Below are 25,048 nucleotides of genomic sequence, written 5' to 3' on the forward strand. Positions count from 1 at the left end.
AACTCATTTTTACTCAGGGCAATTGTAATTTTGTCAAAAATATCTAATAAAGCAAGATCTGTTGAATACTTTTTCCTGAAACCATATTGGCCTTTAAATAAAATGTTATGTTTAGTTAAAAAGGAAGAAATTCGATTATGCATTATTTTTTCAATTAATTTTGAGAAACAAGGAAGTAGGGAGATTGGTCTGTAGTTATTGAAATGATGAGGATCTTCTTTCTTGTAGATAGGGATGACTTTAGCTATTTTAAAAGAATCAGGAAAAATACCGGTTTGAAAAGAAGTATTAAAAATGTGAGTTAAGGGTTTACATATAAAATTAGAAACACGTTTAATAATTTTATTGGAAAACCCATCAAACCCAGGAGATTTATTATCTTTGAGGGAAAGTATTATACTGACAACTTCATGTTCGGTTACAGGACTAAGAAAGAGAGAGTGCACACATGGACGAGGTAGGGTAGAAGTATAATTATCATTATCCGACACATGTATTTTGTTAACTAAATTTGGCCCTATACTAGTAAAATAATTATTGAATTCAGTTGCAATTTGTTGAGGATTATTTAATTCAATGTCATTGTTAATAAAGTGAGAAGGAAACGGTTTACGAGATTTCTTGCCAAGGACTCCATTTATTGTTTGCCAGGTTTTTTGGATGTTATTTTTATGGAATTCAAATTTGTCACTGAAGTAATTCTTTTGGGCAGTACGAAGGATTTTGGTAAGTACATTTCGATATTTAACATATTTATCTTTGTCCTTTTGCTTTTTAGATATAAGAAATGTTTTATATAATTTGTGTTTTTTGTCGATAGATTTAATTAAGCATTTAGTTATCCAAGGTTTTTTTTCTTTCCGAATATTTCGTCTGGAACGAGTGGTTTTAATGTTGTTATTATATAATGTACTAAATATGTCGTTGAATAAAGCGTATGCCTCATTGGGTTCATTGGAGTTATAAATACTAGTCCAGTCAACATTTGACAAATCATTACTTAAGGCAGAAATTGAAATATCATTGACTTTTTTTATGTATATATATTTTGATTTAGGTTTCAGGTGTTGGAGAGGTTCTGATTTATGTACTAACAAGAAAACAGGAAAGTGATCCGAGATGTCCGAATATAGAATTCCGGAAGAAATGTTATCGTATAGATTATTACAAAAAATATTGTCGATTAAAGTTGCAGAATTACGCGTAATTCTAGTTGGCCTAGTAATAAGAGGATAATAATTTGATTGAAATAAAGTATTAACAAAATCAGAAGTACCTTTATGTGTTTTGGAATTTAACAAGTTAATATTAAAGTCTCCTGAAATATATGCTGTTTTTTTCTCATTATTAATGGTGTCAATTAAATTAGAGATATCTTTATTAAATGTGTTAATGGATAATTCAGGCAAACGATATACTACTCCAAGGATTATGTTTTTGGGTTGTGCATCGATTTCAATGAAAAGAGATTCCGAACCATTAGTAATGATAAATGATAAATCAGGGCGAAGAATATATTTAAATCTCTGGTGTAGGTAAATGGCAACGCCTCCTCCTGGTCTATCAGCTCGTGAAACATGCAAGAGGTTATAATTGGGAATATTATAAAAGGAAAAAGGCGTATTATGATTAAAAAAAGTTTCGGTGAAGCATAGTGCTGAGAATTCATGGTTAATAGCACCTACGCATACATTGATATCGTTAAAATGTTTAACAAGACTGCGTGCGTTTAAGTGAAAGATACTAAATGAATAATCTTGTGTTGAATATTTGTTGTTAAGACTATCGATATATTCATAGGCACAAGATTCAATATTTTCGGAAAATAATTGGGCATCGTTGTCATTAATAACATCTTTAAAATTAATATCAAAAGGGTTAAAAATTAAAGAATTAAATCTATCAAAGTCAATTCTATCGTCACAAAAGTAATAGTGAATGACATGCAAGAATTCATCATTATCAATAATGTGATTAAATGGGAATGCATCTATATTGTCAAAAGGGTCCATGAGAATATCTAACGATACATAATGTGATCAGTTTATTCAATAGTATGTAATAAAAGATGCCTGGTAATGTTACGTAAAAACAGAAAAGTACAAGAACGTAAATATAAAGAAACAAGTTAAGAATTGGGGGGTAACAATAAAACAAAGGTGAATAAATGGTTTTAAGTGGTTTAAACATCTTATGACAATGCAATTATGTGAGAACAGACTCCTGAAAACGCTATTGTAAAATTATTATGTAAAATCAATCAAGAGGCTTATACAAATTAAGCAAAGTATGCAGATGTAAGGAAAATAATGGATAAAAGATTCTTAGTCTGTTGTAAAATTTAATAATGGATTGAATTTGTAAAGAAGAAATGCTTCTTAGACAGTCCAAGTGTTTACAACAACATTCCGATCACTAGTATGGCAATGGAATTTCGAAAAGTTTACCGGAACTATTTCAATGGAATTTCGAAAAGTTTACCGGAATGCCAGTTGAAGTAGCTAATTCCCCTACAGTGAAAATAAAAGTTTGGAATCGAAGAATATTCTCAGATCCTTATGGTATTGGACTTTGTCCAATTTCTGATTATTAATTTGATAAATAAACGAAAAGGGTTTTGATTTAAGACTAATATTCATTGTGAAGTCATTGAGTTTCATACCCCAAGGATTAGACCACTGTATTAGACCATCCAAATTTAGGAATTGTTGTAAAATCGTTGATAAAAATGTTAAATAATAAAGTACCCAACAGTGAGCCCTGCGGAACACCAGAAAGAATAGGTAACCAATGACAATTGACCCTCAACAATAATTCTCTGCTGCCTTTCACTCAAGTAAGATGATAGTAGTTGGTGTAGTTTGCCAATGATAACAAATCTGTTCAACTTGTAGGGAAGGAACTCAAGTGACACCCCGTCAAAAAGCACGAGAGAAATCTGTATAAACAAAATCACCTTGCTGTTTGTTGTCTATAGAAGAATACGCTGTGCTTAATAAAGTAGCCAGATTAGTTTGGCATGATCTCCCCGGAGTAAAGCCGTCTTGAAACTCACTCAAAAAGGGAAAAACATGCTGAGATATATGATTATACATCTCATTCTCTCAAATACTTTGGAAATAGTACAAAGGAGTCAAACTGGTCTGTAGTTCTTTACATTACTCTGAGCACCTCCTTTGAATATCTGCACGTTTAAAACCGCCCAATATATGACACCAACGCCAGCATACGGTACATACCTTTTACATTTAATAAGTAGGCCTATGTCAGAAATAGACATTGTAGTCGCTTAGTACGTAGATGGACCAATTTCATCTTGTAGCTGCTGTTTTCAGTAGTATGCTGTTATTTACAATAAACAGCAACGCCTTCCTCGCGATTATGTTTACGATACATGTATAATTAATGTTTAGCTGTAAATTGCGTCATCAGTGTTGTTATTAGATACCCAGTGCTGACCACTACATCTGAACTATACTAATTTTAAATCAATTGGAACTCATCAGTCGTATACATTATAGTGATTGCGGATTTAAAAAAATAATCAAAACTGATTACATTCCAATTTTCAAGAAGCTTAAATGTTTCAATATTTACATCTCATTGAGACTGTGCTTGTGATTTAAAAGATACAATATACAATAGTTCAGTTCAGTCAGCTCAGTACATAAACAATGGTACGAAGACGTAAACTTACTGTGTGAGTTTTCATTTAAATTATACTAGTAAGAGGCAAATTAGTCCTCTATCAGATAACATTCTGATTAGGCGGATTTCGTTTTGCAGGTTCGCCCTACAATCGCGAAGTGTTATTTTAACTGGGGTTAGATACTAAAACATGTTACTGAGAAAATGCCAATTTTCAAGTTAAAATTTAATTCAACAAATTGCACTATTTCTGTATCCTTTCGTATATTTGTTGGGAATAAATAAATTCATATTCATATAAAATATTTTCAAAATAGTGGTACACAACAATGACACAAAAAAAAGATGTGAAAACAAACTCTATTTTACGGTCTTGTCACTATAAATAGGTGCAAAGCTAAATTAAAAAAAAAATTTCCAAACCAGTGTTACACTGTAAAAAGGACTTCGGAAAATACATAGATAAAGCATAAATCAGCAATTTTCACTGCCTTCTCAAAACATGAATCTGACGAGGGTTAGTTTCACAGGAACAATAGTACTTCCTACTACAAGTGTATTAGTAATTGTCGTGGATACGCTAAACTTCCAACATATACACATGCAATGATTAATAGCCTACACATTTGTATAAGTTTTCTTTGTTGTTTATGTCAGTTTCATGTTTTTTTGTCTTTTTTTGACAATTATTGCAATTAAAACGCAATTAATTCATCAATCGTCATACTCCATTCTGATTAGGCCTGTAGTTAATGACTCTTGGTTTCGCGGCGCCTTTCCACATATCATTTCATCATATCCCATAATATTACTATTGAAACCGACTTTAAAGATTTTTAAAAAGCTTTTTTGTGATAGTCTCAAAATGCCAAGATGCATTGTGGAACCATCATCGTCAGATCTATGCATTGTAATTGGAAATAATCAAACAATGATGCTGTTTTGATGTCAGTGGTGGGTGTTATGGGTGGCGGCGTTCATTAGAGGGAGGCGTTTGTTGGTAACATTTCATAATAAAATAAATTCCCTAGATATGAACCAATACAACACCGTTATTTTTTTATTACGAACACCTTTTTGGTGAACGAGTTTTTTTCCGTTGCAAAAATAAAGATTTTATTATTATTTTAATATAATCAGAAGTGATAAATACAGTAAACAATTGAATGAATTCTTCTACAAACAAAATTATGTGTGTGTTATAATACAATATTGTGTGTAGAAATAAATGTGGCGGGCCGTTTATTTGAGGGTGGAGGTTGAATATTCCAAAGAGTTGTTATGGGCTGGAGTAACAATAAAATCTCTGTACAAAACGCGTGTTTCTCTCTTTAAACGACAACATGAACTAATTATATAAATTATAATGCAGAAGGTTATGGTTTGGCTATTTAGTTATTATTATAATTATTGTGAATCAGACTGTTTAAAACTTAGTGCGACAGACAATTTTCTCACATATTTTACCTACAACTGATGTTAAGGCAACTGGCCTGAGATCATTCATATACTTTAATAACACGGCTTTTTGGAATAGGAACAATAGATGATTGTTTCCATGTTTCTGGAAGTGAACTAGTTGTGAAACACAAATTAAAAATAATTGAGAAAATATACGATAACTGCATTGCACATGATTTTAAAATATTTGGTTTAAGTTTATCGGGCCCGGGAGCTTTCTTAGCATTCAAATTTCTAAAATACTTATATACTTCACCCTCATTTGTATCAATTTTTATGTCATTTATATTTGATTCAAGCTGACACTTCCGTTCCTTAATTTCTTTTGAAAAATCATATTTGTTAAAACGATTGAAAAATATATTTAATTCATTTGCATATTCTTTGTCAATTTTTGGTAGCGATACAGATTTTTGTTTATTATGTATATGTCCACTCATTAACCTCATTCCTTGCCACACCTCTTTCATGTTATTTTCCGTGAACTTCTTTTCAACTTTATTTTTAAACTTGTATTTTTCTTTACGTATTGCACATTTTAATTCTTTTTGGACCTCTTTTAATTTCGCTTTATTACCTTCAGCAAATGCTTTCTGTTTCCGGTTAATAATAATTTTCACATCTTTGGTTATCCACGGTTTATTATTCGCAAACACTTTAACCTTTTTAGTTGGGATAAGCATATCACTACAAAAGTTTATATATTCAGACACTGTGTCCGTAAGATCATTAGCGTTATTAATAAACATCTCCCAGTCCGTATCATCAAATGCATCTTGTAGGCGTTCCGTTGCTTCCGCTGTCCATTTCTTTACTTTAATAGTCCTTGGCTTCTCTCGTTTAACTAATGGAATGTATTTCGGGTTTAGTACGATTAAGAAATGATCTCCCAAGCACGGCCACTGGGTTGAAACATATGCGTTTTTCAAGTTTGTGTAGCAAAGGTCTAATATACTTGTTTCGCGCGTAGGACATGTAACGTGTTGGTAGTAGTACTCGTCTTCTTCAATGATCCGCGATTAAAATCTCCGTTTATGACAACGAATGCATCGGGCGAGGTAGCTTCTATGTTGATTTCATGATTAATAATATTGTTCTTGAAAAAGTTTCTGTTCATAAGGATTTAGGCGTTATGATTGATTCTTCTTTAAATTTTTGTAAACATGTTTAATATGTTGTAGCTAAGAGTAACAAACTCCTGGGATTCATTTGGAGACATTGCAGACATATCAATGATAGTAAGGCATTGATTCTTATGTATAAATCTTTAATTCGGTCTAATCTTGAGTTTTGCTCTGTTATTTTTCTTTTTCTCAGTCTATTATGTTACAACGTGTTCAAAATAAGTTTTGTAGGTTTTATTTCCGTACATTTGGTCAAAATCCCAAGTTAGTTCTACTTAAAGATAGAAGGAATGTATTTTATTTAATTTTCTTGTATAAATGTATGAACTCTGTTGTTGATGGTAACTTTATTTCTTATTTTCACCTTTCCGTTCCTGTTTATAGATTAAGAAATCCGGGGTTATTTTTTGTTCCACCGGGAAGGGTTAAAGTAACTAGGGATGGTTGGATCTGTCGTCTTCCTAGATTATTTATTTCTATTGGCTATTGTAATCTGTTTTTTGATATTTTTTGTGATACTATTTATTGTTTTTGGTTGTAAGATTACTGTTGCTATTACTTCTATTTAATTACTTTCTTTATGATAATTTGCTATGGTATTGATATACCTGTAATTTTAGCTAATTGTTTTGTTTAATTATCAATATAAATTACATTTATTGATTCAATCCTGTTATGGGCGACTTTGGTCGCTGTTGGATGAAGATGAAATAAAAAAAAATACAAAGTAGGTCTTTTTGATCTATAATATGACCCGCATTGTTAATTGGTTCATTTTGGTATGTTATTACCGGCACGCCATTTAAATTAAAAACTTTTTAAAAATCACACTGAATTATGTAGCACCCCTTATAATTAATGTTTGTAAAACTTACATTGTTTGGAAGATCCAATTTAGCACCTGCCTTGACCAAAATAGTGCAAACATCTGTGTGGCCGCAATATGCAGCCAAAAGTAAAGGTGTCCATCCATACTGAAAGATTACAAACATTATGGTATAGTATTTTTCACTCTACAACATATTTAATATCGTACTGAAATCAATTCGATGTGATCATTTAAAAATAACTTTATGTAAATAAATAATGCCAAATAAGATTTTTCGGATGATGTATTGTGGCGTATACATCTATTTTGCTTGTATAATATTCTTTTTTTATAGTACTGTACAAAATAAATGTTTCTTAGCTTTTTCTGAAATGTAAACATTTCCAGTAGTGCTAATTTATCTGAATGTAAATTATGGTACAGAGTGGTGTTTGCGTCTAAACAGGCAGTTACGACTGAAAACGTATCCAGGCTTCAAAATGTTCAGGTAACACATTTTGAATGCTAACTTCTTACTAGGCCCATTGGTTTCATTTTGCCGTCACGGGGAGGAGATATTAATGAATTACCAAATCAAATGGATATCTCGATTCATATCCTTTTTTTTTTGTATATTATATACAAAAAAAAAAATAATATATCACTTGTACAAAATAATAACAAAAACATGACACACCTTACCATTCTGTGCTCTAAAGGCAGATGGTAAACACTATTACGGAATCTACAATGCTAAAAGTGAGAATACTTTCAATGACAGATTTATAAAACAAAAAAGACGTAGACAAAATACGTAAGTCTATGCAAAAAGTAAAAACGCTGAGCATGAGCCTTTTTGATAGTCATAGTAATAATACTTATTGTTGTGCCATTTAAAATCTCTAGTGATTTATTTACAATGTCAATTCCACAATGGGTATTTCATATAGTAGGTGATTTACATTTTGTGTTATAATTATTTCGAGTGTTTCACCTGCTGTGATAGAAACTATACTGTAGTGAGTTAAAATATAAACATATTATTAGTGTATTGGTAAACACATGATGTACTGCAAACCAAAATAGTGTATCTGTGCGCATAATAGTAGGTGACATTTGTAAATGAGACCGTTTTATTTGACACGAAAAAGCATGTAAACTCCTAAAAAACGTACTTAATCATATAATGTAGTACATTTTGAATGTTGACATGACATGATAAACAATAAACATGTTACTTCTAACAGAGTTCAACTTAGATTGTTCTCGGGTTACTTGGATTTCGTTCTTAAATACTGTGTATTGTCGTATTTATTGTCATGCCATGTGTTCTCTACATTTCGATATTAAATAAGTTAGGGTACGGACATTTCTCGTAGTATTATAGGGTAACACCGTGGCTTAAAAATATATTGTTTATTATAAAACATAGACCTTTGCAAAAACACTACCTTAACCTTGCCATATACAATGATTTAAAATTCTGAGTTTAATATTATAGTATTACTGTTGAACCTCCGTAAGAGGCCGCCTCTTGAGCGGCCGCGGCAAATTTGTTTACAACACATTAGATTGTTTGTATGGTAAATTACCTCCCTGTAAGCAGTCACCCCCAAAAAAAATCGTATTGACTTTTGAAAACAAGACCATATACATGGCTGCATGCGCCCGCACAAATTTTAGCTGACCGACCAACTGACCGACCGACATATTGAGCTGTAGAGTCGCGTTTTGCACGCGACTAAAAATACAATTTTGATACTAATATTGTGCTTTATATATTAGGTTTATTTCGAAGCGGTTTTAAAAATATTTCTGTGAAGAACATTCCTGTGTTTTTTATTAGATGAGATGAGAAAACTACACAGATTTTTACCAACCGATTGTCTGAAAATCATAAATAATTCTAAACCATCTGATTATAAATTAAATGGAGAATATAGAGGCTGGTTGTGTTCAGAAAGCCGAAAAATATCGTGATTTTGGCCCTCTATCGGCAGAATCTCCCGTAATCGGCCACTTTTCAATTCCATAAAATAAGGCAATTAATAGTAGTTGATACCTTAGTGGTTATAACAGCCCATGGCTCAACTTGAACTCATCAAGCCCAAAGACGTTCATTTTTGTCGCAAATACTGTAATATGTAATATATAGAGTAAATGGAAGAGTAAGCAACTGAAGAAAATATATTTAGGGCTAGCCTAGATATCATAAGGAAGCGAATTAATTACAATTGTCACGGCTGCTCTCTTCAGAAAAAAGCGAACCTACGAACCCCACTTGCTATGGGCTTGTCCTTCACCTTAACGAGTTCGAGTTATCCACGTTAACGCACACCCTGTAACTAAAATGAAATACACATACTCTATGACCCGAAAAAAATGTTTATAGTGTGCTGAATTGTGTCTATTCTGTGTCATACAATATTAAGTGCGAATAACCAATAAGTGAAAGTTAATATTCTATTCTATTCCGTTTATTCAGTAAAAAGGCCTAAATTTCAATCAGATATGTTACTTTTCACTATGATGACAAGATTACGAAATCAGCAACAGTTGACCACATACGAATGACAATCGGTTCTTTTTAGTGGACTGAATTATTATCATTAATTGACTTAAACAGCCACCAACTGTTAGTACTCAGTTTAATAAAACCAAGTCCTACTTGTACAGAGAACTCGACATGAACACTTTTACAGATACAATATCATTTCACTATAAAACTTTGATATCATGTGTATATAAACAACACTGGATGTGTTTACAATTGCCATGTCACGGGAATACGGTTGAGTTTCATAGAAAACAAAGTTGTAGAGATTATAAGTTTCTGAAATATACTGTAGTGCTGCTGTGTTATCTGAGAAAGTTTATAATCTAATCACATTATTTGTTCAATTATCTCAACACAAATACCAATTGAAATGCCATGGTTTCTGTGATTAGTTCTTTAGTTCTTTTAAATATGTTTACTATAATTTTTCCCATCTCTTCTGAAAATTGTTTCAATTGCCTGACAAACAAGGAAAACGCTTATCGATCATACTAACAAGTAAGTTATCAGGGATATAGTTATTTCTTCAGGTTAATGTACTTACATTTCCATCATCATCCATCATAACCATTATCTTCTATCACGTAAAGTATTAAGAGTACACGCCTGTTCATGGGCGCCATATTATTGCTCATATATTATTTTACCAAAAATATTTTGCAAACATGGTTAATGTATTGGTTAGATTCAACGTTACTTTGTTTACCAATTGGGGTAGTATATTCATGTGAAGTAATAATATTAACAAGGTCGACACTTGGGAAACCAAATTTTCTGGAAAAAAGCAATGAATTTGATACTGCATGATATTTTTTTTCTGTTATTAACCATGTTAAGAAGTAAAAATAAAATGTCAATTATTGCTTTATTTTGGGGTTAAAGGTCACCAAATACAGGCCAAAAATACCAAAAAATCGTATTTTAAAAATAAAACCATTAAACTAGTTTAGATAAACGGCGATTCTAGAAAAAATAACAGCGAATTTATCAAAACTGTTGTTTTGCTCTTTTAAAGTGAAATGACATGGTTTCTCCAAATTCCATGGTTTCAAGACACTATTAAAATATACCAAATAAAACATTTTTAGTGGATTTATATAATTTAAGATGTCTTCTTCCTCAACAATATTAAAAAGTTTCGATTGTCACATTTACCATTTTTGGACTTTTGGCACACTTTGAATTGGTTCTGGTCAACTGTGCTACGGACCAAGAGCTATTATTATAATCGGTAATAGTGACCCTTTATAACTTGGTGTTGTATATGTTGTGCCAGCGTGCGCGATATTGGTACATTACGTTACGTTCTAGGCGTTGTAGTAGTAAACAACCTAATGAAAGTGACATTGGGTAGACTTGTGAATGGTAGTTGCGAATGAATTGCCGTTTCTTACACAGGGAGCATACCGCCTTTCGTAACTACATATTTTGGTCCCTGGATGTGTATCGCATGGCCCCCGGATGTCGACGCGTGAGCTGGGCGAACTTAACTTCTAAATAATATAGTTACTGTATAAATGTTTCTTACAAAGACAAGTGCGTCCTATCACTAGTAAAGTTAGTAACTTGATTCACATTTTGGATCCTGTCACTTTGATACAGCACAGATATCAACGCGTGAACAGCAATGAAAATGAGTTCCTGAATTAGTCCTATTACTGTGATATTATTTAAATATATTTTTTACTAGAAAATTAGTTTTATGAAATGTATTCTACAAAATTAGTAGGCCTAATAATTGTTTTCTCTCAGAAATGAAGTGGGGGGAGGGGGCACGTGTCTGTTTATGAGTGAGAATCAATAAGGCATTTAATTAAAATGCAGACCGTCTTAAAATTACTTGACATGTTTCAATAAATATATATTCTCATTATCAGAACTGTAATCAAAGCCTAGAGTACTTGTATACGTACTACACAGTTGCATTTAAATGAGTCAATAATTAGCATGAAAATTTACGTAATTAATACACAGTGAAAGAGCTTATTTTAGTAAGATGGAAAAATCAGTTACAAAAGCCGACGATAAGAGAGAATTACATGTTGCTACTCGGAGACTGCGGCAATTAACAAACTCATAGAATAATAAATAAAGACGCATGATGACATAAGCTCTGGCTTAAATAGTTTAATTAGTAAATGAACATTCACCCATGTAAAACTGCACATAAAAGTCATAAGCAAATATAAGTTATATAGCAATAATTTTCCAATTCTAAGTAAGCACAACAGGGATGCTCAGAGAAAAATAGCCCGCGGCAGGTGCCAATTAAGGCACCGCCTAGAGCAGCCCACCAAAGAGCAAGAAACAATGAAGAATGTTCACTTACTCACATGAAACTGAGATAAAAAAAATGGTTCAACCAGGACTCCTTGGAAGGGTCTCCAAAGAGACTGATAGGTACAAAAATCACCATTAATACAACGATGCTCCCCATGAAAGTATACGCAGATACTTCATGGCAATATGTTGAGCATCAGCACCGTCCACCCAAGGCTAATCCAAGGGCTCCACTACCGTACACTGCAATGGGAGCAAAGTTATACAAACACATCGCCAATAAAAAATACTGAGAGAAAACAAAAACGCATGGATGTAAGTGAGTTATAATGTAAATGTAGATTTTTATTATGTTGTTGAAAATTCGCAGAAATTAAAATTATTCAATGAAATACAACAAGATTACTAACACCCTATCCAATTAGATTGCCAAGGGCTGTAGGTTGTCAACAAAGCATGTCCCAGGTTTACACGATGTCTAGAACAGAATTGGTGAACTTTCAGAAATTGTCTTCGGTTTTTCTGTAGGTTGATCCAATATTTAAATCAAAGACACATATAATATGAAAAAATAATGTTTTAAGTACATATTGATAAAATATTAAAGTGATTGGTGGAGAATTGATGAACGGGAACGGAAAAAGAAAAGAGTAGGCACATGTTTTTCGATTCTCAAGCCACGGTCCGTTAGTTCCATTGTCTCAGGCTGAGTGAGGCTAACCTGTGACTGTCAGTAGAATTTTGGCTTAACGGAGGTTAAATCTTCTATATAATTGTATTTTAACCAACATTGATAATAATAATGATTAATATATTTGCTATTCCTAACGTTTCGAAGAGTTAATAATAGGTACTTTAATATTTTTAAGTGTTTTAAAACATATTAGTTTGAAATGCCCAACATTTAGCAGCTAAATTCATCATGGGGGATTTCAACTCATGTTCATTAAAAGAATACCTACCTACATACCAGCAATATGTTGATTGTCCAACTCGCAACAATACGTGTATCGACCTTTGCTATGGAAATATTGATGGTGCATACAAGTGTAAAGCTATGGCGGGTCTTGGCAAATCTGATCACAATATGATCAGCCTCATTCCAATATATAAAAACCGTCTTCGTGATAAACCCTCAAAGAAAATAAAGGTAAAACGTTGGACTGAGGAAGCCAGCGAGACCCTTAAAGGGTGTTTTGAATGCACAAACTGGGATGCATTAACGGAAAATGCAGAAAATTTGAGCGAAGCGACCCTCATTGTATCCGAATACGTAAGATTCTGTGAAGAAATGATTATACCTGTATCAAGAATTAAAGTTTTTTCTAATAATAAACCTTGGGTGTCCAAAGAACTCAAAGAACTCCTTAATAAGAAAAAGAAATGTTTTTATGACGGAGAGAAAGAGAAGCGATAAGATATACAGAAGCAAATCAAGCGGAAAATTATTGAATGCAAAAAGGAATATAAAAATAAAATTGAAAGGTCCTTCCGAAATCGTGACTCATCTAAGGTTTGGCAAGGTTTGCAGAATATTACTGGTTATAAACCGAAGGCAAAGGGTGTTGTTGTTGACAATGAAAAGAAATATGCAAATGATTTAAATGCCTTCTACAACAGATTTGATAAAGTGGACGTTGACTTGAACATGAGGGAAACAACAAAACGCGTTGATGAACTGCCGGTACCCCCGGAACATTTTCAAATCACTGTGGACGAAGTGAACTTATTATTTAAAAAACTTAACCCACGTAAGGCAAAAGGTCCCGATAATATTAGTTGTAAGACTCTTAAAATGTGTGCCGATCAGTTGGCCATTCCTTTTTGTAAACTTTTTCAATCCTCTGTAAATGACTCAATAGTTCCAATGTTGTGGAAAAAATCAACAATCATGCCCATTCCCAAAAAACCAAATCCCAAGGAAATGAATGATCTTAGACCTGTGGCCCTTACATGTGTACCAATGAAGTGTTTAGAAAAAATTGTTAAAAGTAAGCTAGTTGCCTCAGTGGAGAATCTGCTAGATATAAATCAATTTGCATATCGTCCAAACAGGTGTGTTGATGATGCAGTGCTTCTGCTCCTTAATAATGTTTCTGAGCACCTAGAGAAAAAAAGTTGCTTTGCGAGAATTCTTTTTGTTGATTTCTCTAGTGCATTCAATAATATTCAACCATATGTTCTGGCTAATAAGCTTATCGATTTAGAAGTTAACCTACTGATTATAAAACGGCTACTTAATTTTTTTAAATATAGAGAACAGCGTGTTAAGCTTAATCACACGTTGTCCTCGTTGTTGAAAGTTAACACGGGTGTTCCACAAGGTTGTGTGTTGTCACCTTTATTGTATACAATATACACAAATGATTGTAAGTCAAATAATACAAAAACTGAGATTATTAAATATGCAGACGACACTGCTCTGATTGGTTATCTGGATTCAAAAGATGATTCAATGACAGGCTTCTTAGACAGTATTAATATTTTTCACAAATGGTGTAAAGATAATTTTTTAGATCTAAATATAAATAAAACTAAAGAGATGGTTTTTGATTTTCGGAAGAAGATAAACTACCTTCCCAAGATCAAAATCAATGGTGAGACCATTCCGGAAGTTAAAACTTACAAATATTTAGGGGTTGAAATTGATAATGAACTTAAATTTGATGCAAATAGTAGGTGCATATACAATAAATTACAAAAACGTCTCTTCTTTCTACGCAAATTAAACTCTTTTAAGATTGACCGTACTATTTTACAACTTGTTTATACTTCTATCTTAAACAGTGTACTTAGTTTTTGCCTAATATGTTATTATGGTAATTCACGTTTTAAGGATAGACTTTTACTTAATAAAATAGTTAAACAAGGCAGTAGAATAGTAGGCTCTGAACAAATTCAACCTGAAGTTTTATATAAGGAATTAGTAATTAAAAAATTGAAAATTATTTTAAAAGACCACGCTCATCCTCTGCACTATAAATTTAACAAAAGTCAACGTTGTGACAGACTCCTTCAAAGAAAAATTAAAACAAATAGATATGGCAATTCATTCGTCCCTTCCGCTATACGATTATATAATGAATGATAATATCATTCATTATATAATCGTGTAATCGTATTTTATGCGCTAGTTTTATTTTTTGTAGTTTTTTAATCGACTTTTTAGGATTTTATATGTATATTTTGCATGGCTTTTTTTTTATCGTATTTTATATTTTATGTACTGTATCCATTTTATATTTGTATGTACTGTACTTTTGAAAAGGCCAACAGAGTTTCCCCATGGGGATAATAAAGTTTTAATTGAATTGAATTGAATTGAATCCCTATTATAGTAAATGGAATCGTCCGTACCATGAAAGTTAAATACTTTATGAACAGGTCCACTTATTTTCAAGGGATATTCAATGATTATTATTAATTGAGGATTATTTTTTATATTTTTTGAAATAAAGTATGAAAGGAAACATATTCTGTAGGTTTTTGTTTTAAATAGACACGATGGTTTATGTAGTCAACTAAAATTAGCATCCTGGGAATTAGACCTACTTCCGAATGAGAAACACATTTTTTTTTATTTGAACTCATTTAAACAAACCCAATATATGTGTTTTGTATATAACATTAGAGTTAAGGGATGGGAAACAGGATGGGAAGAACAATTTTTTTTAAGTGAATTTATTGTAATTAATTAAACTAGGTGGTACGCTCACGTACCACCTAGGTCGTGTCCACAGATGGTTCTCGAATACACAGTAATGTTATCGTAAAAAAAAAAAGAAGAAACTGGCGATTTCAAATGTACGTAGCGCAGGACTATAGTACATTGTCGTTTACAGAAACGAATAAATAGACACGATGATTTATGTAGTCAACTAAAATTAGCACCCTGGGAATTAGACCTACTTCCGAAGGAGAAACTTGTCTTAAAAATGAGTCCAAATGTTTTTATTTGAACTCATTTGAACAAACCCAATTTGTGTTTTGTATATAACATTAGCGTTGAGGGATGGGGAATAGGATGGGAAGAACAATTTTTAAACATATTATTTATCTCCTCAGTAACGAAATATTGTTTTAAATGTTTTATAGGCCTATCAATAATATATCACTAAATGCGGTAAAACATTTACGTTTTTTGTTTTGTTTTTTGATTTTTTGTTTTTTTACGATTCAAATGGCGACCAAAAATGGTTAATATGTATTTAGAATATTTTCAAAGTATTGCAATATCTCAGTTTTAAGTTTCTTCTCCGGGGGCTCATAAATTTACCTACAAACTGGGAGTCTAAGAGATTGGATTGTTCCATTCATCGCAAATCAATAAATTTGTACTTAAACGCATATTAACTCAAAATAGTATTTTTTTAAAGAAAAATTGGCCTGTCTTCAACATTATGATACTGTACTCGAGCTGTGTAACCGATTTTCAGCTATTAAAAAAACAATTATCGTAGGAGGAGATATGAAAATGCGAAGAATCCTCGTATTATTGTGTGCAGTCTATTAGACAGTGTATACCACGAATACACCCTATTTGGGGCAAATCGTTGAACCTAAATTCATTTTAATTAATTGTCAATAACTACTTATCTGAATAAATTTAATTAGTATCAGGTGGTTAAAATCAGTACCGAGATTCTAACCAACTTTATATACCTTCGAGTAAGCATTCTAGAAATAACGCGTGATTTACCGATTTTTTTCCCTTACGTAAATTTATATATACGGTAGATTATTATTTATCAACAGGTATTTAATCTCTACAGTAATGGAAAAAAATATGAAAGAAAATTATCAGAATCAGATTCTTCAATGAACACATGTATTTCCGACAGTTTGAAAAAGAAAATTGATCGTGCAAATAATGTTTACGATTCAACATATTTTTATTTATTACGTATTTCTATGGTAGCAAAACATATTTTTAATAAACATTTCATTTAAAATTGTGTATTTATATTATACAATTAACTGGTGAAAAAATGAGCATGATGTGATTTATAATTGAAGAGCTATGTCAGAGTTTGCGTATTTTTGCGATTAACCAACACATTTTTATTTTATTTTTCTTTTACACGTTTCCATGGTAACAAAACATATTTTTCATATTTTATTAAAAATTGTGTAGTTATAGTATACAAAATAGTGAACAAATGGGCATAATGTGATTTATAATTGAAGAACTATCTTTGATTTATATGTATTTTTGCAATAAAACGACATTACATTACACGTTGCCATGGTAACAAAAACATATTTTTGATAAAGTTTTGATGGAAAGTTATGTATTTATATTATACAATTAACTGGTGAAATGGGCATAATGTGATTAATAATTAAAGATGTATTATGATAAAACAATATTTTATGATTTTTTTTGTAAATATTTTTATAGAACATTAAGGATTTACATATCAATAACAGTTGGAAAAACTAGGTTGGTACAATTTATGGTTAAAAAGATATATCCAATTATGTAAAATTATCAATGACTGTTTTGGACCCCTTTTAGCTTTTAATAAATAAAATAAAACATAGAAACCAATGTCTTACGTGCTGTCCGTTCGGCCATTATGAACCCCTAGCAGAAATCGATGTAAGAATACAATACAACAAAATGTTAATAATATCCCAAAACGTAGTGTGTATTGCCGTACGATATAATTATTATAGGTATTATACATTATGTACAATGGAGCTAGGCTGAATTCAAAACTTCACTTGACCGAACATATGGAAAGGTACACGTTTGTTTGTTTGTGCAATTACTAGGCATAGTCGTTTGTAGACGTTAATATAGAAAGTTAGCTTTTATATTTTACTAGGAAGTGGAAATGTGTATATATATATATATATATATATATATATATATATATTTTTTTAATATATAAAATATTATATATTATTAAAAATAGAATTTAACTCGTCACTTTGACCTAATATATATAAATGAATTAAATAAGCAACAGTGTCCCAGTAAATATATCACACAGTAATGAAAACTGGATACTCGATGTAATATCTGAATGTTAGTCTGTTATCGCTCGACATACCATACCAATGTGCAATGTGGTTTGCCGTTACTGTAGTGCCTGTCTGTTAAAGCACGCTAGATTTCAGTGTAAATCGTACTCTCGGGCCTGAACATCTAATACAGTACTGTTTTAAAAGAGCTTTTATAACAAAAATGTTTGTCGTTAATATCTTCCTACGAAAGGAAGGATTTATGTATGGGCCTTGTCTTCGACTAAGGCGAAATCAATGTGCGGGTCGTTATCGCACGACATATACAATGCATGTGCGTGTCGTTCATCGCACGACATATAAGAGTATATGTGCGGGTAATGTTTGTGTCGTTAATATCTTCCTGCAAGAGGATTTATGTATGGGCCTTGTCTTCGACTAAGGCGAAAGTAAATGTGCGAGTCGTTATCGCACGACATATAAAATTCATGTGCGAGTCGTTCATCGCACGACATTATAAGAGTATATGTGCGGGTAATGTCTGTGTCGTTAATATCTTCATACAAGAGGATTTATGTATGGGCCTTGTCTTCGACTAAGGCGAAAGTAAATGTGCGGGTCGTTATCGTACGACATATAAAAATGCATGTGCGAGTCGTTCATCGCACAACATAACAGTATAAATATCGTTAATATCTTCCTACAAGAGGATTTATGTATGGGCCTTGTCTTCGACTAAGGCGAAAGTAAATGTGCTAGTCGTTATCGCACGACATGTAAAATTCGTGTGCGAGTCGTTAATCGCACGACATGTAAAATCGTGTGCGAGTCGATAATCGCACGACAATAAAATTCGTGTGCGAGTCGCAAATCGCACGACATGTAAAATTCGTGTGCAATCGTTAATCGCACGACATGTAAAATTCCTGTGCGAGTCGTTAATCGCATGACATGTAAAATTCGTGTGCGAGTCGTTAATCGCACGACATGTAAAATTCGTGTGCGAGTCGTTAATCGCACGACATGTAAAATTCGTGTGCGAGTCGTTAATCACACGTCATGTAAAATTCGTGTGCGAGTCGTTAATCGCACGACATGTAAAATTCGTGTGCGAGTCGTTAATCGCACGACATACAGTATAGTATAAGAGTATAATAGGTAATGTTTGTGTCGTTACTATTTTCCTACGAGAGGACAACATAATTATACAGACATATATATATATATATATATATATATATATATATATATATATATACGGTACGTATAAAGTCGAAAAAACTTGTGTTAAATCACAGTGGCGGCCGAACAGTTGGCCCTCATGTAAACTGGAATCACACCAGTAGCCTGGACACACCCTAAAATACACTCACGTTACCACACATAGCCTACAGTACATAGGTAGACTTTCCATAACGGAAAGGGCTGTATTTGTAGTCGTGGTAGTTATGAGTAACTGAGTTGCATCGCATAAGGTGCCGGATTGTTAGAAAACTTACTTGTAAAAACGTTGTCGTGTTAGAATGGAAATCGGTGATGGAAAATAAGAAAAATTGTCTTCAACTTAATGTGATCGTGTTAACAGAGAGGGTGCTTGATCAAAGAGGTCGAAAACCCACCCTCTCCGTTCTTAAAATAGAATTGTGTTCCCAGCCCAATTCTTGATTGTTTTAAAAAACACCCATTTTTTATTTAAAAATAAAACATTGCAAATCGGCGAGATTCGATGGCATGCGTGACTGGCGAAAACTTGCATGTTTTGTCGTACTGTAGGCCTATCAGTAGGCATACAGTGACACGTGTATCTTACGTATCCCACGGTACAAAATGTCATACAAATCGTACATTTAATAATTCGAACAGTCTAGATCGTGAACATAATTCGTAGCGTACGTATACACAGTACACGACGTACGCTTCGCCTAACTATACGCATTTTGATCCCTGGATGGAACATGATGTATATATTACGCGTAAATCGTGTGTTTCACGATGCCACTGGATCGGTCACTTAATAATAATAATTAATTTAATTTTCCAATTCATCATGTGTTTGTCATTACTATGAACTTTAATTGTACTGATTCGAATAATTAATCAGTATAATAATGCTTACCTTCTGATCAATGTTAGTTACATTGAAAACCTTATCCCAAAGATGCGATGTAAATCAACAGTTGAATAGCAAGAGGAGACATGGGTCGGCTAATTCACTTGCAATTGTTTGTCTTCAGTTTAACAATTATTTGATGACAAAGTAACAGTTACTGCATAGTCAGAGTGACAATAGTTATAAGAATTATTGTTTCAGATTTGTAGTAATTACGTCAAGTATAGCCTCTTATATATTCTCTGGTGGTAGCCATGTCAACCACTTGACAGTTATTGTGCATGGCAAAGTGCAAAGTGCCCTGATATTTGCACGGTAAAATCTATACAACAACACCTGCAGCCCCATGATTATGTTTAACAATAATATGTAAAATTAATGTTAAACATCAGAGATGTTATCTATCGGGTTGCCAGTTATAATGTAATAAAAACAAATAATACTAGAATATAAAAACTACATAATGAAAAAAGAAAACCTGGATAACCCCATTTCGTTAACTATACTAACTTTAGCTAAATTGGAGCTCATCAGTCACACATTGTAGTACATTCCGACTATCAGGAATCTTAAATAAACAATGGTAGGAAAGCGTAAACTTACTGTGAGTTTTTTGTAATTTTGGCCTAAAACAGTTTGGGTGAATTGTGTTACTCACGCTCACTCTGCAATCACGATCTCTTTTCGCGAATTCTAATCTCACATAAATGGGCAATAAAATCACTAATAATTAAATTCTACAATGTAAAGGAAGCCAATGAAGTTCGAAACCCTTTGACACATCAAATATAAGCCTATCGGCCCGTTGTGTAATAATTTCAGTTTTTTACCAACAAATAGCGTGTTACATTAGTCCAGTCTATAAAAGGATCAGTGGCATCATCGCACTTCACATTACCTATAAACTGTCTAATTCTGCCTAAACCTCTCGCTCACCCTCTAGTAAGTGTGGACGATGAATCTCGGAATATAACAATTTAAAGTACCATGTTTATTATTTGGGGCGTGATGGGTGTTAGGGTGGCGACGTTCATTCGAGGGAGGCGTTTGTTGGTAACATTCCATAAATAATACATTCCTCTAGATATTGACAAACCTGCCTTTAAATATAATAAATATTAAGACTAAAAATAATTTTGGTAAAAATATAGCAGAACTTGTATTATCAAGATACTGATTTATGGTGGCCCATCTTGGTTTTGTGTTGATTTGTTTATGTCCTTTATTACTGTATGTTAATTTTCATTGATATGTATGCTTTTGCTATTTAGTGTTAGTCTTTGAAGTAAATGTATTTGTTAGTATGGGGCAAACCTTTTGCTATTCGTGACTAAAGAGTAACATTACAACACCGTATTTAAACATTATCAAGAGGTGATAAATAAATACACAATTCTATCAAAATGCTTGGTAAATTGTAGATATAGGAGTCAATGAATTCTTCTACAAATATAATTGTGTTTGTGTTAAAATACAATATTGCGTTGATAATATTATGTGGCGGGGCGTTTATTAGAGGGTGGAGGTTGAATATTCCAAAGATTGTTCATGTGGGAGAGGCGTTTATTCAAATAAATGCATTAGATCTAATTGGCATAATTAATACATTGTTTAGTTTCAATCAAACAACAAATAATGACAATCATGAGTAGGCCATTTCGGCATACGCAAGACGTTTTCAAACGGCTTGCAACAACATAAGCCAAAGCATCCCGGGTCTCACGGCGATACACATGCAGGTATGCAGTATCTATATATAAATTATGGTTAATTCTGACATAGGCGAGCACAATGCAAAAACTTTGGTACAAATCTCCGCCTTGGATACATACCTTATCTATCCGAGATGTACCGCGAAACGTAGATTTGATAACATTAGTGTGCACGCCGACGCTATTGTTCCATATTTATATCTTAGGAAGATATTACAAAGAGTTTTTTAACAACATTTATGATTTCAACATTGGATTTTCCTCTCAATTTCAATTCTTCCCGGTCAAAGTAATTTCCGGGTTTAAGATAAGTTCACCTTAGTTTCAAATATTTTCTCTCTTTTATACACAAGGGAGCAGTTAAAATAATAGATTTGACCCTAAAGGTGACTGGAAACAGGCACTTTCCATCAATCAATACAGTGTCCCTTTGAAAGACGAAAACAAAATTGGCCATTAATCATAGCCATTTCAGTTTTTTGTTTATTTTAAAACATACCACACGTGTGTGAAGGTACAGTAGTTAAATAATAGGAATTATACTGCAAATTAATAAAGATCAAATTAAATATACGCCATAAAGAATCAGAATATATTGTGGGGAATAGTATTATAAAATTACATAGGGAGATTTGATAAGACATTTTTCGAGTGAAATCCCGATAGCTGAGTTTTATTGAGTAAGCTTGCAGGAATAACTGTAGGCTATCTTCCTGTGTCCCGTTAGGACCGAGATGTCTGCCCATGTTGCAAGCCGTAATGTCTTCTTTCTTGGGCCCACTCTGTCACGGCAGTTAGTTTCAAAAAATGATTAAATTAAATAATGTATTAATAATTATTAGGATGGTATTCATTTGAATAAACGCCTCTCCAATAAAACATCACTTTGAATAATAACCCCCCCCCCCCCGCCCCCACACAACCCAACTATCTAATAAACGTCCATTCACATATTTAGCATTTGTTATTTTTTTTTACCACTTTTCATATCTATGAGAGGATTTCATTTGATTATAAATGTTACCATATTATTAGAACTAAAAAATTTAACATATATCCCTCGAATAAGCACCTCCCTCAAATGACCTCCGCCTCCCCAAAGGGCCCTACCAAACAATAAAAACTATACTTTAAAATGTTATTAATCATCTAAAACACTGTGAAACAAAGTAGTTCAGTTTTACGAATGTCAAGCATTTTCAATAATGGTAACCGACAGAAAATGTATAAGGAGAACATTATCATTCCGAGAACCATCGTCTACACTTCCTAGAGGGGGAGCGAGCGAAGCGAGCTCACCCTCTAGTATATTTAATTTTGCTTAAGTTCAGTCTACACTATCAAACTTTATGTGAAAAAATTGATATGCCCATATTATAGGCCTATGGATATCACTACCATATTTGGGCACATAACATTTTTTTTATTCTACATTTGTTTGTATGTGTATTATACAAACATGGTGATGTTATTGACACCGATATCAGACCTTCTGTTCTTTCAGACCATCAAGCTATTTCGTTGAAAATTATAAATAGTCATAAGAAAAAAGGACCTGGAAATTGGAAATTCAATAATAGTTTTTTGGAGGATAAAGATTTTATACAAAGCATTTTAAATATTATTGAAAATATTTAAAAAAATGAAAACAAGCTTAATCCAAGTCTCTTATGGGAATACCTAAAAATTAAAATAAAGGAATTCTTGTGTAAATACGGAATAAATAAGAAAATCCAAAAAAAATATAAGAAAGAATACATTAATTAAAGAAGTGTATACGTTAAACGATGAGCTTGATGGTGCTTATGATCAAAAGACAGAAAAGATATTAAATAACAAATTAAAAGAGCTAAACCAAATGTATACATCTGAAGCAAAAGGAGCACAAATTAGGGCTCGAGTAGAATGAACTGAAAAAGGAGAAAGAAATACTAAGTTCTTTTTAGGTTTAGAAACCTAATGGGAAAATTACTACAAACACCCAGGAAATTCTTAACGAGCAAGTTAGGTTTTTCAAAGAATTGTATAAAGAAACCCCTTCAAACCAGGAAAATATTAATAGTTATTTTGGTAGTACTAAAATCAATACACTGTCATTTGAAGAAGAGCAATAATGTGAATGTGTGTTAACAAATTATGAATGCAAGATGGCTCTTTTAAACATGAAGTTAAATAAAAGTCCTGGTATAGATGGGCTAACAGTCGAATGTTATCGCACATTCTGGGATTCCTTAGGAAATTTATTGTGTGATTCTGTTAACTTCAGTTTCTTGAATAAAAAACTGACATCTTCGCAACGTAAAGGTATTATTTCATTACTGTATAAAAAAGGTGAAAGAGAGAAGCTTCATAATTGGAGACCTATTACTCTTTTGAATATTGATTATAATATTATTGCACAAGTGTTAGCCAATATGTTACATTCGGTCATTAGCTCCATATTTAATAATGATCAAAAGGGATATATCAAAGGCAGGTTCTCGGGTGAAAGCATAAGATTAATAGAAGATTTACTTGATTATAGTGACGCCTATGACACCAACGCAAGTATAAAACAACTACCGTATATTTCGGTGTATAAGTCGCACTTTTGACACGCAAATTTGACCTCCAAATTAAGGGTGCGTCTTATACACCGAACATAAATGCCTCACCACACAGATTGTACATAGGCCTAGGCTATCGTCACCTCGTTTGCTAGGCCTGAGTAGGCTAGGCCTAGCTACAGTAACTAACTAACGTAACGGCAACCTGCTTCTGCCTAGGCCTAGTTTTCAAGTCATTTTAGCATGATGTTATACTAAATATGATGAAAAGATTTGTTCATTATGGCGCTCCGATAAAATTTCATTTGTACGTAAACGTTTACGTCGTACGATTGGAATAGTATTTATTTATACAGTAGTTATACGCACGATCGCCGTACCCCAAGCGCAAGCCCTTCTTTTGGTGGCACATGGTGTGCGGTATTCGACTAGTATATTCTCCAGGTGATTATAGCATGGACCTAGCGTACACACTTCTCGGATACATAGATACTAATCGAATACGATTGTCTGTGAAAACGTGCGCCCTCTCGAAATGATCGAGCGAGGCTAGCCCACACACGTGCGTGTTACACACACGACGGTCATGCACTCGATGTTGCGGCGAAACTCATGAATAACAAGTGAGAAAGAACTTGTTGAGGCTGGGCGCGGCCGAGCCTAGGTAAGAAAAAACCTAAATAAAGGACGCCGTTGTAGATATAACAAAATATATTATCACAATAATATTGATTACAATTTAAAAAAACATTGTTTTGATGAAATATAAGGTGCGTCTTATACATCGACGATATAAAAAATACCGATATTTTACTCTCAGTTGGGGGTGCGT

This window comes from Antedon mediterranea, chromosome 5 (genome assembly GCF_964355755.1).
Source record: "Antedon mediterranea chromosome 5, ecAntMedi1.1, whole genome shotgun sequence".
Taxonomy (NCBI): Eukaryota; Metazoa; Echinodermata; class Crinoidea; order Comatulida; family Antedonidae; genus Antedon; species Antedon mediterranea.